Consider the following 17,819-nt stretch of genomic DNA (forward strand, 5'->3'; position numbering starts at 1 on the left):
ATTGACAAAAACGAAAACTTTAATAAATAGGAGACAATCATAGTAAAAGATGAAAAATGTGAATTATCTCTGAACCAATCTATGAATTTGATTCAATATCAATCGAAATTGTGAAAGTTTGCTTTTTCTTCTGGGGTGTGTGTGTGTGTGTGTGTGTGTGTCTTATAACTTAATGAACTGATTCTAAAATCTATGTGATAATGGAAAGAGCCAAGAAGAGTTGAAAAATTCTTTAAAAAGGAAAAATTGAGTGAATGCATGTTACATTAGATATCAATACTTATAAATCTACAGAAATGAGATCATCATACAGTTAAGCTAAGAATAGACAAAATGCCAAATAAATGGAGTCTAGAAACAGGCCAATGATAATATGGACCTATGATGACAGTCGTGACACTGCAGTGAAGTATAAAATGAACAGTCTTTTAATGAATATGACTGGACAATCAACTATTCCTATGAAAAAATAATAAAACTGACCCCTACTCATACATTCACAAATATCAAATATAGATTTATTGTCAATCTAAAGTGAAAAAGAAAAATAATGAAATTTCTTGAAGATAATATGAGAGAATACAGGGCACTAAAATAATCACAGAGGAAAAACTCATAAAATTAACTTTATCAGAATAAAGAATATTTATACCTATATTCATCAGAGAAGATTTAATGATGGACAAGAAAAGCCACAAAAAGGGAAAAATATTAATAATGCTTTTAACCTACAATTCTGAAGGAATTTTCCAAGGGCAGCAGCTACTCGTAGCTGAAAAGTAACCTTAGTATATTTTAAGAATGTTAGTGACCTGAGCCATATGAAAGGGAACATGATATATAAGAAGACTCTAGCTTAGACAAATGAATGGTAAAGGCGTACATTAGAATTTCTAAGGGCATGAACTAGAGATTTCCAGATAAAAGCAATATACAATAATGTCAGTGGGTGCAGACCTGAAACTGGAAGTGGTGGGAGATGTTGGGACAGTTAAAATATTTCTGCCCCCAGAGGCTGAGAATTAGAGAAGCTCCTAAATGCCCATTGCAGCAAGAACTTAAGTAACATGTGGTCAATCCCCAGAGCTTGTTTAGGGCAAGGAATAAAGAAATAGACAGGCTCACATACCAAAAAATATTTCCACAGAACGATTTTTCTAGGTAGACTGTACCAAGACTCAACTCATTGGGAGTCAAATATGAACCAGGAGTCTGAATACCTCACTATTTAAGTCACTTGTCATCACAGAATCAGAAAGCTACAATTTGCTTTGATGTTTTTCTTTATTATTTTTCCATAGCATCTTAGCAAGTTTTATTTTAAATGCTTTTGCTTAAAAACAAAAAGAAAAATAATTTTTTTGTCAAATTTGGCTGATAATTAATGTGGGAATTTTGGGGAGAAGAAGAAAACAAATCCACCTACATTTTTTCAGAAGAGCTACAGTAGGTACAGCACCCTGGAGACACAGTGAAGTCATGCCAGCTGGAGAAATGGGAAAGTAACAGAACCGAGGCTGTGAGTGGGATGAGTTCCCCACATCAAAGGCAGTCCTGGGAATAACTAAGATGGCTGTCTATATATATATATGATATATATATATATATATCATATATATATATGATATATATATATATATCATATATATATGATATCATATATATATATATCATATATATATGATATCATATATATATATATATATATCATATATATGATTAGGAATCAGAATGTTAAAATTTTCCTAAGTGCTCCTTATCTCAGATCCAGAATTACTTTCAATCTCTTTCATGACTGTCATGTTTGCCTGTTCATGGCATGTTCTACGCCTTGTCTGGAGAAGTGTTCTGGGAAGCTGGGAAGTATGGCTATTGTGTATCTACAAGGCATATTCAAGGCTTAATCTTTGGTAAGCAAGAGTGTTCAGATAAGACTGCAGCTGGGAAGAGGCACCACTGGAAGACAGGTGAGGTAAGTGGTTCTCAAGGCAACTCTAAAAACCATCTTTTGTCCAGTTAGGTCCCTGGCCTTTATGTTTTATATAGGTCCCTGGCCTGTATATTTTTACAATATGATCATTAGGGTTGGGGAATAAGGTTGACCAAGATTTCCCAGACATTTCAGTATAGATGAGTGCATAGCAGCTTGCAGAGGGTCTCTGCAGATACCCTAGATATTTTAGAGTATAAACAATTACTTTGTTAGCATCAATGGATTATATTAAGCTGAAAGGATGATTTAGCCACAAAATTGAACTATGTGAAAAAAATTAGGGGAACTATTCGATTTACAATTGCATCAAAAATAAATAAACCAATAAGCTACTGAGAGTAAATGTGACCAAGGAAGTGAAACAGCTTTATACTAGAAACAAGAAACACTGAGGAAATAAAGATTACACAAATATTAATAAATGGAAAGACATCTTGTTTTCATGGATTGAATTATATTTAAACGTCCATACTGCCCAAAGGGATCCAGAGATTCAGTGCAATCCTTATTAAAATTCTAATGTCATTCTTCATAGATAAAGGGAAAAATTTCTAAAATTTTGCTTGCTTGGGCACCACATCTACTGAAATTGGAACAACATAGAAAAGATTAGCATGGCTCCTATGCAAGGATGATATGCAAATTCATAAAGCATTGCACACTTTTTTAATAGTAATACTATTCATGATAGCAAAGACATAGAATCTACCCAGGTTTCCATCAACAGTGGATTGGACTTTTTAAAATGTGGTAAATATACACCATGGAATTCTATGCAGCTATAAAAAAGAACACAATCATATCCTTTGCAGTAACATGAATACAGCTGCAGGCCATTATCTTAAGTGAATTAACACAGAAACAGCAAACCAAAAACTGCATGTTTTTACTTATAAGTGGGAGCTAGACATTGGGTACACGCAGACACAAAGATGGGAGCAATAAACACTGAGGATTCTAACAGTGGAGAGGGAGAGAAGGGGGAAAGATTGGAAAACTGCCTGTCAGATACTGTGTTCACTGCTTGGATGTTAGGATCATTAGAAGCCCAAACCTCAGCATCAGGCAATATATCCATGGAAGAATCCTGCATATGTACCCCTTGAATGTAGAGTAAAATAAAAATTTTAATCCTAAAATTTGCATGGAACCACAAAAGACCCCAAATAGCCAATGAAAGCTTGCCCAAAATGTGCATAGGTGGAAGCCTATTCACCTAAACCTACTCGTCTCAGTGAAGAGCACAGGAAATTATGTCCATTTAATTTCACTTTCCTCTGTATGCCCATTCTTGATCTCTGGGATTTTGTTTTAATATGTGTATTTTAAATCAGAAATTGATTTTTCCACAGACATTTCTGATTTCTTTTTCTTAATAATTAATGAGGCAGTTTTACCCTGCTGAGGTAAGTAAACCTACTAACAGGGTTATGCCATAGAACTAAGATCTGTGGAGAAGTTCCAGCTGTTTATTTTTTCATCTCCCAGACAACTCCAGAAATGGGTATCCAATGCCTTTTGAGTTATACTTTCCATTTCTACATTGAAAAGGGAACTAGAATTTGGGGGAAAAAAAAAAGGCCTCCTTGTTTGAGCTGGCAGCCGGCTGCTGTGTAATTATCATTGCTCTTCTTTATTAACTGCTCGCCTTCGCCTTATGTGGTGCTTTGTTGATAGATGTAACCTCAATCTTGTTGCTATGGTGACAGTAACAGTCACTGAGAAGACTTTGTTTATGGTAAACAAATCCAGGCATATGCTTGAAGCCTGGTGGAACAGTTTTCCAGCTTCCCTTACACTGCTGTCCTTGAATGAAATCAAGGAGCTCCAACTGAAAAACCCACAGCCTGGGTTTGAAATATAAAAAATAGGAAACAGTCCTGAGATTACTGTTTGCTTTGTGTGTGGGAATGGCCCCGTATATACGTCTATGTTCACGAGTCAAGGCTCCCTGTTGAAGGGGGCTCTCTGTGCAACACACGCAGAGGAATTGACCTAAGAGTCAGAGAAAGCCTCCCACCCTGAGGGCTGTTGGCATCGATAGTGAAGCTGGGATGGTACATTAACATAACGATAAAAAATGCGTCTCTCTTTCCCTTACCAAATCCTCTCTGCTAGGCATGCTGAATTTTTATATCTTGGAGAAAAAATTCCTTCCAGAACACTCTCATAAACATTGAAGTAAGACACGTTCAGCCCCCTTTCTTAAATTTTTTTATTATATGAAAGTGAACCACAATTTGAAGGAGAATAGTTGTCATGTAGATAGATGGAACTGAGGGTCAGATTTACTTTTCCATGGTGAATGTATTTGTGGTTGGTCTGGCTTAAGTGGCCCAACACATTCCCTGGCTCTCTTTCCCTGTCTCTCTCACCTACCTCCTCAAATGTTTTCTCTCTAAACTGACAACTGCTGTCTCAAATTAAAACACCAAATCTTTTCTCCTCACTCTTCTGTACTGTAAGGCTTTGATGGCTCACTTAAGAATGAAAACTTAAAAATTTCAAAGAATGGAAATTTGAAAAGCATTGTGATGAAATTGAAATGGTGTGTACAAACTATCAGCTATTTATGGCCAACAGTGTGCACAAATTAGAGACCATTTCTTGGTCCCAAAACATGCAGGAAGAAAGTGGACTGACTAGCTGCAATAGGAAATCTTTCAGTAGAGAACAGAGGGCCATCGGCCTGAAATTCCAGGAACCTTATTTTTGGATTTCTTAACAGTTCTTGAGAACTAGTAGAATCTTGCTTGTTCGTTCTTTTCACCACCAGCCAAAGGGCTTTACTCACCCTAGCTCTCAGGTCTCACGGTCCTCGGGTGTGTGGCTCTACAGAACAGTTGAGCCTTAACACAGCAATGTAGGAAGCCAATTTTTAATCCCTCAGACAGAATTAAACTTCCTGCTAAACATTTTCTTGTTTTACCCTTTTACTTGAGTATTTGTCTCATAAGCCCACACTGAGAATAGAATGTTGCAGAGTATTATGTAGCTCATTAATTCGTGTTCTCCAGTGAGGGGGTCTGGGGATGCTAGGGTGAAGTGTTTAGGCCAATATTAAAGTGATTTATCTGCTAAGTACATGAATTAACATTTCATTGGTTGAAGGCAGTTATTTGTTCTGATATACCTTCATAAGGTGGAAAAAACAAAAAGTATCTTCTTGATAAAGAACCTGGAAATTAATTAAACAGTAATAATAATAATTATAATAATAGTTTATAAAACAAAGTATAGTTTTTCAATTTAAAACAGAATTTTTTCTTTCATAAGGTCAAAGAAAGATGCCTTAACTGGGATTCCCGGCATGCTGCCCACTCTCAAACTTGGTTTGTACCCACTGATCTCCTACTTCCGTTTCTGGAAACTTCATCTATCATTTACCATCCTGCCTGTTAATCCCTAGGGTCCACCTTTTCTTTTGTAATTGTTCAAACATCATTTATTCATACACACGTGCAAACACACAAACACACTCCAGCTTTATTCTGATTTCTTTTCTAACTTCTTAGGGAGGTTCGTCTTCTTTTTGCTAACATATCATTCAGCAGCTCATTATTATGACCCTGCATTATGAATTATTGTTTGGAAATTACATCATGTTGGTCAGTGGCTGAGTAAGCCTCTTGGCAACTGCCATCTCATTTTCTTCTTTACAACTCCCAGTTAAAATATAGGTACTGTTGGTCACACATTGGCTGGAGAAACTGGGATGTACAGACATCACACAGATCCAGGAGTCACAATTTGAATTCATGTCAGTCTCACCACAGAGGTCATGTTCTTAATCATGACACTGAAAGATGTTTTAGCAAGAACACTTTGTTCTTGAGCAAAACTTTGGGCCATGGAACTTGTTTCCCTGCTTTTCCTGATTAAGCCAGTCTGAGAATTTTAGAAGGAAACTTCAAAGATTCATTTACCTTTTCCCTTTAGAGGCAGGAACAAAAAGTTGGCCATAAACAGTCAATCCCTGAACCGTCCCTTTTTATCCCCACCATATGCCTCTAGATCTGCTTAGGGAATTTCAGTTATGCCCTCCCCCAATTAAATACACCTCCAAATGTGTCTTCCCATCCTAAGAGCCTTATAGTCCTATTTATTTTAAAAAAATAATTTAAGGGTGGTGCTTGATCTTCATTTGAGCTGTAAGCACTTGGCTGTTACTTTTTGTCCTATCCTGAGAAACACCATGTAATGGTGGGGCAGGAGGAAAGAATTCAGGACTAGCATGCCACCACTATTCTATTATTAAATTGAACAATATTTCACTTTCAGCCTCTTCTATAAAGACTTGCTATGGCAGATTATAAGCTCTTTCTCACTTTATAGTTTTACAGAGTTTTACATTTTAAGAAAGAAGCTCTGGCACAGTGGCTCACGCCTGTAATCCCAGCACTTTGGGAGGCCGAGGTGGGCAGATCACAAGGTCAGGAGTTCGAGACCAGCCTGGCCAATATGGTGAAACCCTGTCTCTACTAAAAATAAAAAAAAAATTAGCCGGGCGTGGTGGTGGGCACCTGTAGTCCCAGCTACTTGGGAGGCTGAGGCAGGAGAATCACTTGAACTTGGGAGGCAGAGGTTGCAGTGAGCTGAGATCATGCCCCTGCACTCCAGCCTGGGCAACAGAATGAGGATCTGTCTCAAAAAAAACAAAAAAAAGAAGCATGAGAGGATTGAGGGATGAAGAGATGGAGCACAGGGGATTTTGAGGCACTGAAACTCTTTTGTATGACAATATATGGGTTGATACCCAGCATTATACATCTCTCAAAGCCCAAAGAACTATATAACACAAGACAGACCCCAGTGTAAACTACAAGCTTTAATTTATATAATTTCTTAATGTTTGCTCATCAAATATACAATAATAATGCAAGATATTAATTATAGAAAAAATTATGATGGGAGGTGTTGGGGCATATGGACTTGTACTTTCTGCTCAATTTTTCTGTAAAAGTAAAACTGCTCTGGAAAATATAGTCTATTAATTAGTGTTAAAAGAGATAAGAAAAACTATATATGTCCAAACACTGGCAAAGAGAAGTGAAAACTGAAGAGTGTCAGTGATGGAAAGTAAGGAAATTGGACTCTTTCAAGTCCTTAGTGATACTTCTACCTATTTCTGAAAATGTTTGAATTGTTATGTCCATCCATATACGCAAGCCATATGGGCTATGAAGTGGATTGTATTCAAAGAGTCTTGTGAAGGTAAAAGAAAGTTGGACATCCCTCCTCCTCTCCCCAAAAAACCAATTTGCCTATGCTTCAGTTTCCATAAAATGCACAGATGTGCTAGCATTTAGCTGCCTCCCTGGGGTGCACTAAAACTGTTGCTCTGAAGTGTTTCAAGACTAGAGCATCCCAGGGCCTGGCACTGTGGTGGGACTCAAGGGAAGAGATAAAACACAAATTGAAAAGCAGTATTACTTGGGAAATTGTAGTTTAACACATGTGACAGCAGTCTCTCCCTGTCTACCAAGATTTCTTCCTTATTGCTTTCAGACAAAGTCGGCATGATATCAGGGTCATATTATTGTCTTCCTTTTTCTATACCTTGATTCACTCTTCCATCTTCGGGTAAGAGGAAGAAAATTAGGTGAAGATCATATGTGTAGTTTTTGACAGAAATTTTGCGTGCACTTTAACTGTCAGCTCCAGCACTAGCATTACCTCCACTTTCCCATGTATAAAGCCTAGATATCCTTCAGAGCTGGGCTCAAATCCCCTTCCTAAACATGCATTCTATTAGTGATCTTTACTCCTTCTTTCAGCTCCTCACTGAGCGCTTCATTCCTGCAGTTTAGAACTTGACTACATGCTGCTGAATTATAAATTGTACATTCAATTTATAACTTTCCTAACTTGAAAGAAATCTACATGTACATATATATCTACCACTCTATCTATATGTCTATCTAATCTTAAAGATACAACTTTTTCCTTTTACATTTGTTGAATTTCCACTGCTAACCATCCTCAACTCCTTCCACTGTGTGTTCATTGAAGACAGCAATATTTGGAGGTTTTTAAAGAAAATATAAAACTATATGTCTTTCAGTCCTACGTATTTTTCTTCTTAATCAGGCCCTGAAACTTAAAATTTTCACTGTTACCCTCCCTAGGCCTAGTGGGTTGACTTTGACATTCTATTTGATATTTATGGGAGGAACTTTCTTTCAGTCATCAATTAAGACAGACATTATTGTTTTATGCTGAGATTTTAGTAGAGCTAGGCATTCTGTTTAAATGAGGAACTTGAGTAGAGTTCTTCTTTGAGTAATGAAGAAGAACAGATAGCAAAGCTGAGGGACATAGGCTCAGTAATATCAGATCAGTTTGGAGAATCACCTACATTGTTAGCCCGTGAGAGAGAGCATGGCCCAGGGAAAGAAGAAAGTACTGGAGGTACAACTACCTGCCCTAACACATCAAACCCTATGGCAAGTTTCTTAACCTCCCTGAAACTGAACATCTGCAAAAGGAGTTTGTTTCTGTATAACATGAACTTGTGAAGGCCATATAAGATAATACCCAAGAAAGAGGTTGCAAGCTGTAATATAAAGGTATAGATTTGTTGGTGATAAACCAGAGGGGTACATGACAATATTTTCTGCCTTGGGAAGGTTAGAAGTGGGGCAGGGTGGGGAAGGTGAATTCTAGAAAAATAGGAGGTCACCAGTTACAAAGTTTCCCTACTTTAGTTCTTTAGGATTAACCCTGTTTGAAGCCAAAGAATTTAAAATGGCTCAAACTAACGTTTGTGATTGTTCAGTTCAGTTTCTTTGTTTTCTAGATAATGAACTTTCGTCACAGAGTAAATGCAAGCCCATGTCTCACTGCATGAAGAGTAACACACTCATCTGTGTGACTCTTGGCATATAAAGCCACGACCTGCAGAACTTGGACAAGTTGTTTGACGTCTCTGAGAATCTAGCCAAAGCATGTAAAATTCTTCACATTATTAGACCTGAATTTGGGTAACTTTTTTTCTTTATTGATTTCCATGGCCTTTGTTTTTATTCTCATCATGGGAATCTTGGAGGTTATCTGGAAAAGATCTGTCAATGTACTTCTTTTCTCCCCAGTATTGATTCAACTTCTTTGCCTAATCTGAACACTACATAACAGCAACAACATGTGTAGGTCACATGTATTTATGCTGAACTTTGCATTTATAAAGTTTTTGTTTTCTTTGAAAATATTTGCATTTATAAAGTTTTTGTACTACAGTGGCATTTTCTGCAAAGGAGAAGGAGAAATTTTATCTTCTGAGGAAGACCTTTATTTGTTTTTTGTTTTGATATGGAGTCTCACCCTATTGCCCAGGTTGGAGTGCAGTGGTGCGATCTCGGATCACTGCAACCTCCTCTTCCCAGGTTCAAGTGATTCTCCTGCCTCAGCCTCCTGAGTAGCTGGGACTATAGGCGTGTGCCACCACATCCAGCTAATTTTTTATTTTTAGTAGAGACAGGGTTTCACCATGTTGAGCAGCCTGGTCTCGAACAAGGAAGACTATTCATGAACTCTTCTCAATCACTTTTATTTTCAAGGACTTATTCTCTCTTGTGAAATTCTGTAACAAACGACAGACTACTCAACAAAAGGCTTTTTTTTTTTTTTTTGGTCACAAAACAGATCATTACCTAGCATTTACTGAGGGCTTACCATGTATTAGATAAAAGATGTAAGAGGAGGCATAAGACCCTGCCCTATTCAGGGAGGCAAGCTGTATATTGCACAGAAACAAAAGGAACCTATGATGTCGGGCAAACCAAACTCCAGCAATGACACAGGAAGTCCAGCAGACAGGTAATTGCACTGAATTTGGGAGCCCAGGGGAAGATGTGTGAAGCTGATTACATTAAGAATGTTCCGAGGAATATCAAGGTTTAAATCAGCAGAGCGGGGAACAGGAGAGTATTACGGGTGTGAAAGCTGAAGGTCCAGAGGACACAGTTAGGCACAACAGATAACAAGGTCAGTGAGAAGACTGCCTCAGCTGGAATAGAGGATTGGTCTAGGGTGACAAAGAAAGATGAGGCAGAAAAGCATTTTAGGATTAACTATGGAGCTCCTCACCTGCCAAGATGAAAAGCCAGGACTTGTGTTGTGAGCACTGGGTGTGTGAACAGAGGTTGCAGTTTCAGAGTTTGAGAATGGAGCTAAAGATATCTGAATTTGACTGTTGGCATATAAAGCTACCACCTGCAGGACTTGGGCAAGTTGCTTGATTTCTTCAAGCTTTCACTTCTTCCAATATAAAATTGAATTAGTAAAATCTTACAGGTCTCTTATGAAAAGAGACTAGGTCTTTTAATGGAGTAGGTGCTAAAAATATATTTTGCTATTCTTTTTTGGTATTAGTTATGGTTTTTGTTTGTTTTTGGATAGCAATTGTGTTGATATGTAATTGTTTTTCTTCTGAGCTTCTCAGTAATTATCCAGGTCAGAATATGCCTTAGAATAATACATATTTTTGAACCTAGTCTCATCATCTTACTAGTTTTTGGAGCCTACAAATTTTCCCTGATTATGGCATCATGGGCTTTGAATTACAATTTATCTCTAGTCAGTGATTTTTAACATTTTGGGAGTTATAATCTTTTGGAATGGTTTGACATTGTGGCATTTTTAAAAATTAAAAAAAACAGCAAGATAAAACTTTACAGTGAAAAATAGAAACATACAAATAATTTTGTTTTTATACTTAAGGAGTATAGCTGACTCAATGGGTAGACATAATCAGCAACTTTAAAAGAGTTTTCTCCTTCAACAAAAATATTCCCCTAATTGACATCCTATGGTGCCTGAAATTCTACCATATGCTCTCCTCCTTAAGGAGCCATGGACCCAGCAGGAGCATATTGATACAATGATCATTTTTACAGCATTATATTCCCTGGGAGGGGAAACACATTAACCAGTGAACACACCAAAAGGATGTGTATCATTTCATCTCTTATTGATCACATAGTCTATTACTCTTCTCCAATAGTATGGAGATTCTTCAAAAGTAGCCAATGACGTGAAATAGGAGCCAAGATGGCCAAATAGGAACAGTTCTGGTCTACAGCTCCCAGTGTGAGCTACACAGAAGATGGGTGATTTCTGCATTTCTGTTTGAGGTACCGGGTTCATCCCACTAGGGAGTGCCAAACAGTGGGTGCAGGACAGTTGGTGCAGCGCACTGTGCGCGAGCCGAAGGAGGGCGAGGCATTGCCTCACTCGGGAAGCACAAGGGGTCAGGAAGTTCCCTTTCCTAGTCAAAGAAAGGGGTAACAGACGGCACCTGGAAAATCGGGTCAGTCCCACCCTGATACTGTGCTTTTCCAACGGGCCTGGAAAACGGCACACCAGGAGACTGTGTCCCGCACCTGGCTCGGAGGGTCCTGTGCCCACGGAGTCTCGCTGATTGCTAGCACAGCAGTCTGAGATCAAACTGCAAGGAGGCAGCAAGGCTGGGGGAGGGGCACCCGCCATTGCCCAGGCTTGCTTAGGTAAACAAAGCAGCCAGGAAGCTCGAACTGGGTGGAGCCCACCACAGCTCAAGGAGGCCTGCCTGCCTCTGTAGGCTCCAGCTCTGGGGGCAGGGCACAGACAAACAAAAATTCAGCAGGAACCTCTGCAGACTTAAATGTCCCTGTCTGACAGCTTTGAAGAGAGTAGTGGTTCTCCCAGCACGCAGCTGGAGATCTGAGAATGGACAGACTGCCTCCTAAAGTGGGTCGCTGAACCCCGAGCAGCCTAACTGAGAGGCACCCCCCAGTAGGGACAGACTGACACCTCACTCAGCCAGGTACTCCTCTGAGACAAAACTTCCAGAGGAACCATCAGACAGCTGAATTTGTGATCTCACAAAAATCCACTGTTTTGCAGCCACCGCTGCTGACACTCAGCCAAACAGGGTCTGGAATGGACCTCTAGCAAACTCCAACAGACCTGCAGCTGAGGGTCCTGTCTGGTAGAAGGAAAACTAACAAACAGAAAGGAAATCCACACCAGAAACCCATATGTACATCATCATCATCAAAGACCAAAAGTAGATAAAACCACAAAGACGGAGAAAAAACAGAGCAGAAAAACTGGAAACTCTAAAAAGCAGAGCACCTCTCCTCCTCCAAAGGAACGCAGTTCCTCACCAGCAATGGAACAAAGCAGGATGGAGAATGACTTTGACGAGTTGAGAGAAGAAGGCTTCAGATGATCAAACTACTCCGAGCTATGGGAGGAAATTAAAAACAATAGCAAAGAAGTTAAAAACTTTGAAAAAAAATTAGACAAATGGATAACTAGAATAACCAATGGAGAGAAGGGCTTAAAGGAGCTGATGGAGCTGAAAGCCAAGTTTCGAGAACTACGTGAAGATTGCAGAAGCCTCGGTAGCCGATGCGATCAACTGGAAGAAAGGGTATCAGTTATGGAAGATGAAATGAATGAAATGAAGCGAGAAGGGAAGTTTAGAGAAAAAAGAATAAAAAGAAATGAAAAAGGCTCCAAGAAATTTGGGACTATGTGAAAAAACCAAATCTGTGTCTGATTGGTGTACATGAAAATGACGGGGAGAATGGAACCAAGTTGGACAACACTCTGCAAGATATTATCCAGGAGAACTTCCCCAATCTAGCAAGGCAGGCCAACATTCAGATTCAGGAAATACAGAGAACACCACAAAGATACTCCTCAAGAAGAGCAACTCCAAGACACATAATTGTCAGATTCACCAAAGTTGAAATGAAGGAAAAAATGTTAAGGGCAGCCAGAGAGAAAGGTCGGGTTACCCACAAAGGAAAGCCCATCAGACTAACAGCTGATCTCTCAGCAGAAACTCTACAAGCCAGAAGAGAGTGGGGGCCGATATTCAACATTCTTCAAGAAAAGAATTTTCAACCCAGAATTTCATATCCAGCCAAACTAAGCTTCATAAGTGAAGGAGAAATAAAATACTTTACAGACAACCAAATGCTGAGAGATTTTGTCACCACCAGGCCTTCCCTAAAAGAGCTCCTGAAGGAAGCATTAAACATGGAAAGGAACAACTGGTACCAGCCACTGCAGAAACATGCCAAATTGTAAAGACCATCGAGGCTAGGAAGAAACTGCATCAACTAACCAGCAAAATAACCAACTAACATCATAATGACAGGATCAAATTCACACATAACAATATTAACTTTAAATGTAATGGGCTAAATGCTCCAATTAAAAGACACAGACTGGCAAACTGGATAAGGAGTCAAGACCCATCAGTGTGCTGTATTCAGGAAACCCATCTCACCTGCAGAGACACACATCGACTCAAAATATAGGGATGGAGGAAGATCTATCAAGCAAATGGAAAACAAAAAAAGGCAGGGGTTGCAATCCTAGTCTCTGATAAAATAGACTTTAAACCAACAAAGATCAAAAGAGACAAAGAAGGCCATTACATAATGGTAAAGGGATCAATTCAACAAGAAGAGCTAACTATCCTAAATATATATGCACCTAACACAGGAGCACCCAGATTCATAAAGCAAGTCCTGAGTGACCTACAAAGGGACTTAAACTCCCACACAATAATAATGGGAGATTTTAACACCCCACTGTCAACATTAGACAGATCAACGAGACAGAAAGTTAACAAGGATATCCAGGAATTGAACTCAGCTCTGCACAAAGTGGACCTAATAGACATCTACAGAACTCTCCACCCCAAATCAACAGAATATACATTTTTTTCAGCACCACACCACACCTATTCCAAAATTGACCACATAGTTGGAAGTAAAGCTCTCCTCAGCAAATGTAAAAGAACAGAAATTATAACAAACTATCTCTCAGACCACAGTGCAATCAAACTAGAACTCAGGATTAAGAAACTCACTCAAAACCGCTCAACTACATGGAAACTGAACAACCTTCTCCTGAATGACTACTGGGTACATAATGAAATGAAGGCAGAAATAAAGATGTTCTTTGAAACCAACGAGAACAAAGACACAACATACCAGAATCTCTGGGACATGTTCAAAGCAGTGTGTAGAGGGAAATTTATAGCACTAAATGCCCACAAGAGAAAGCAGGAAAGATCCAAAATGGACACCCTATCATCACAATTAAAAGAACTAGAAAAGCAGGAGCAAACACATTCAAAAGCTAGCAGAAGGCTAGAAATAACTAAAATCAGAGCAGAACTGAAGGAAATAGAGACACAAAAAACCCTTCAAAAAAATTAATGAATCCAGGAGCTGGTTTTTTGAAAAGATCAACAAAAATGATGGACCACTAGCAAGACTAATAAAGAAGAAAAGAGAGAAGAATCAAATAGATGCAATAAAAAACGAAAAAGGGGATATCATCACCGATCCCACAGAAATACAATCTACCATCAGAGAATACTACAAACACCTCTATGCAAATAAACTAGAAAATCTAGAAGAAATGGATAAATTCCTCGACAAATACACCCTCCCAAGGACTTGGCCAGTTCTTGGCATATGTTATCTAAAAGTTTAGCAACCCAAAGATTGTATGCCAATAATTGTGGAGACTACATTTTCAAAAGATGAGCAAACCAATATTTCCTGTTTCACACTCTTTTGTAGTGTGATGTTGCTGCTCCTCCATCAAGTCTATTTCTTTACACCTTTGAATCTGAGTGATCCAGGGCCAGTGACTATGTTGTCCAATATAATATGGCAGAAGTGACACTGTGAATCTAATGCCCATGCTGAGAAGCCCAAGGTTCATGTAGTAGCCATGTATAGGTGTTCCTGTAGACAGCCTCAGATCCCAGCTGACAGCGAGCATCAACTTCTAGCCCTGTTAGAGAGCTATCTTGGATATCTAGACCAATCTATCCTTCTGATGATACTAGCTCCAGCTATTGTCTGACAGCAACCACGTGAGAGGCTTTGAACAAGAACTGTGTAGGTAAGCTCGGTCAGCCCTCAGAACCAGGAAGGTATTATTGGTTGGTGCAAAATTCATTGCAGTTTCAATTGCACCATTAAAAGTAATGACAGAAATGACAATTCCTTTTGCACCAACCATATAATAAATTGTTATTTTAAGCTATTAAGTTTTGGGGTGGCTTGGTACACAGAAATAATTAACTAGAATCCTAATGCAATGAAAGAAGATAAAGCTTAATGCCATCTAAACGGTTCCCAACAGCTAAAAACTAAGCAGAAGTAATGTTAGGATATTAATACACCAGTATATAGCATTTATGAAGACACACTAGACATGTTTTCCTCTTGATGAGACCTTGAGTCTTCACTCTAGCAAGGACCACTATGTCTAATTCTTTAGAACAATAAAGGCTTACGTGCTTCATGAGATCTTCGGTTTTGTTCTTTTGAATCAATGCACTACAAAATCAGGCTGGAGATCTTCAAGGTCTATGCCTAACTGCAGCTTCTATGAGCACTTCCTTCTCTAATTCCACCTGACTAGTCATGAAGTTGTATAAGGAGATACAGAATAACAGACAGGCAGAGCATTTTAAAAAATTTTTTATTTCCATAGGTTTTTGGGGAACAGGTGATATTTGGTGACATGGGTAGGTTCTTTAATGGTGATTTGTGAGATTTTGGTGCACCTATCATCCAAGCAGTATACACTGAACTCAATTTGTAGTCTTTTGCCCCTCACCCCCATCCCACCCTTTCCCCTTAGTGCCCAAAGTCCATTGTATCATTCTTATGCCTTTGCATCCTCAACACTTAGCTCCCACTTTTGAGTAAGAACATACGATGTTTGGTTTCCCATTCCTTAGGTACTTCACTTAGAATAATAGTCTCCAGTTCCATTCAGGTTGCTGTGAATGCCATTAATTTGTTCCTTTTTATGGTTTAGTAGTATTCCATTGTATGTGCATGTATATATATAGACATAAAAATATATTTATATAAATATATGTAACTGTATATATTATATATACATCTGATTGTGTGTGTATACACACACACACATATACACACACATCTGGTTGTCCATATATATAACGGGATATATATATATATATATATATATATATATATATCTGGTTGTCCATATATATATATATATATATATATATATAGACACACACAATGGAATGCTACTCATATACACACACCAAAATTTCTTTATCCGCTCGTTGACTTATGGGCATTTGGGCTGGTTCTATATTTTTGCAATTGCAAATTGTGCTGCTATAAACATGAGTGCGCAATTATCTTTTTTGTATAATGACTTCTTTTCCTCTGGGTAGATACCCATTAGTTAGATTGCTGGATCAAATAGTAGTTCTACTTTTAATTTTTTAAGGAATCTCCACACTGTCTTCCATAATGGTTGTACTAGTTTACATTCCCACCAGCAGTGTATAAGTGTTCCTTTTTCATTGCGTCCACATCAACATCTATTATTTTTTGATTTTTTGATTATGCATTGTTGCAGGACTAAGGTGGTATTGCATTGTGGTTTTCATTTGCATCTCCCTGATCATTAGTGATGTTGAGCATTTTTTCATATGTTTGTTGGCCATAGTGTATCTTTTTTGAGAGTTATCTATTCATGTCCTTAGCCTGCTTTTTTATGGGATTTTTTTTCTTGCTAATTTGTTTGAGTTTTTTGTAGATTCTGGATATTAGTCCTTTGTCAGATGTATAGATTTTGAAGGTTTTCTCCCACTCTGTGGGTTGTCTGTTTACTCTGCTGACTGTTCCTTTTGCTGTCCAGAAGCTCTTCAGTTTAATTAAGTCCCACATATTTACCTTTGTTTTTGTTGTATTTGCTTTTGGAGAGAACCTAGAAATAAATCCAAATACTTACAGCCAACTAATCTTCAACAAAGCAAACACAAACATAGTGTAGGGAACAGACACCATTTTCAACAAATGGTGCTGGGATAATTGGCAAGCCACAACGTAACAGAATGAAACTGGATCCTCATCTCTCACCTTATGCAAAAATCAACTCAAGATGGATCAAGGACTTAAATCTAAGACCTGAAACTGTAAAAATTCTAGAAGATAACAGACAGAACATTTGAAACTAAACCAAGGGGCTGAGAATTCTACTTCCATCTTTCATTCTTCAACTACTGGTGATCATTTTTTATGAAGACAATAAAAAATTAATACAGTATTGACCAAAAGGAGATCCACTGAGCCAGGGAATTATCTAGTGAGGTACTCTATTTTTATCTTCATCTCCTAAATTTCTGTCAAATATTCTTCAGGTGTGCCATAAAAAAATCAAATTAGGAACCTGTGAAATATAACAGGCAGTTGCTATTGTACTTGGGTCTGTGGTTATTATTCATGAAGTTGTGCTTCTTCTATTTCCTTCCCATCCTCCTTTTGTTTTGATGTGGCTACTTGCAGATTGTTATCTGTTTTCTCATCTCCCAGATGCCTTCTAAACATGTCTGATAATTTCCCTTGTTTAGTTCAATTTATATGTATTTGATCTTTTTCTTCTTTGATTAACAGACAGCAACAATTCAGTTAGTAGCACAAACATTAACAGTAACAGTAAGCTGAGGTCAAAAGCACATGTGTTTCATTTTTCAGCTTCCTAAACACCCATTCCTATACATTATTTTGGAGAAGATTATACTGTAATTCTAATGCTGCATTTCTTGTTAAAATAAAGGCAAAAATGTGTCCCATGAGGAGCAATAATGAATATTTCTGTAACTCATCTATTAATGGAATTCAAATCATTCTTGGAGACCAGATCCCAAGGTGGCAAAATAAATCATATCATTTAGATACGTAAGGGCCTTTAAAAATGTTCTACTTGCATATATTCTGTTTGGAAAGTCTACTGTGGAGTGGTCTAGAGGATT

At 38.2% G+C, this 17,819-nt stretch overlaps 1 non-coding gene across 1 annotated transcript; it reads left to right on the forward strand.

The window, feature by feature from the left end:
- The first annotated feature begins 2,556 nt into the window (after positions 1 to 2,556).
- Positions 2,557 to 2,659, forward strand: LOC129461278 (U6 spliceosomal RNA). The gene has a single exon (XR_008650445.1). It is a non-coding gene; the product is annotated as a U6 spliceosomal RNA (small nuclear RNA).
- Positions 2,660 to 17,819: the final 15,160 nt, after the last annotated feature.

Source organism: Symphalangus syndactylus, chromosome 1 (assembly GCF_028878055.3).
Source record: "Symphalangus syndactylus isolate Jambi chromosome 1, NHGRI_mSymSyn1-v2.1_pri, whole genome shotgun sequence".
NCBI classification, from domain to species: domain Eukaryota; kingdom Metazoa; phylum Chordata; class Mammalia; order Primates; family Hylobatidae; genus Symphalangus; species Symphalangus syndactylus.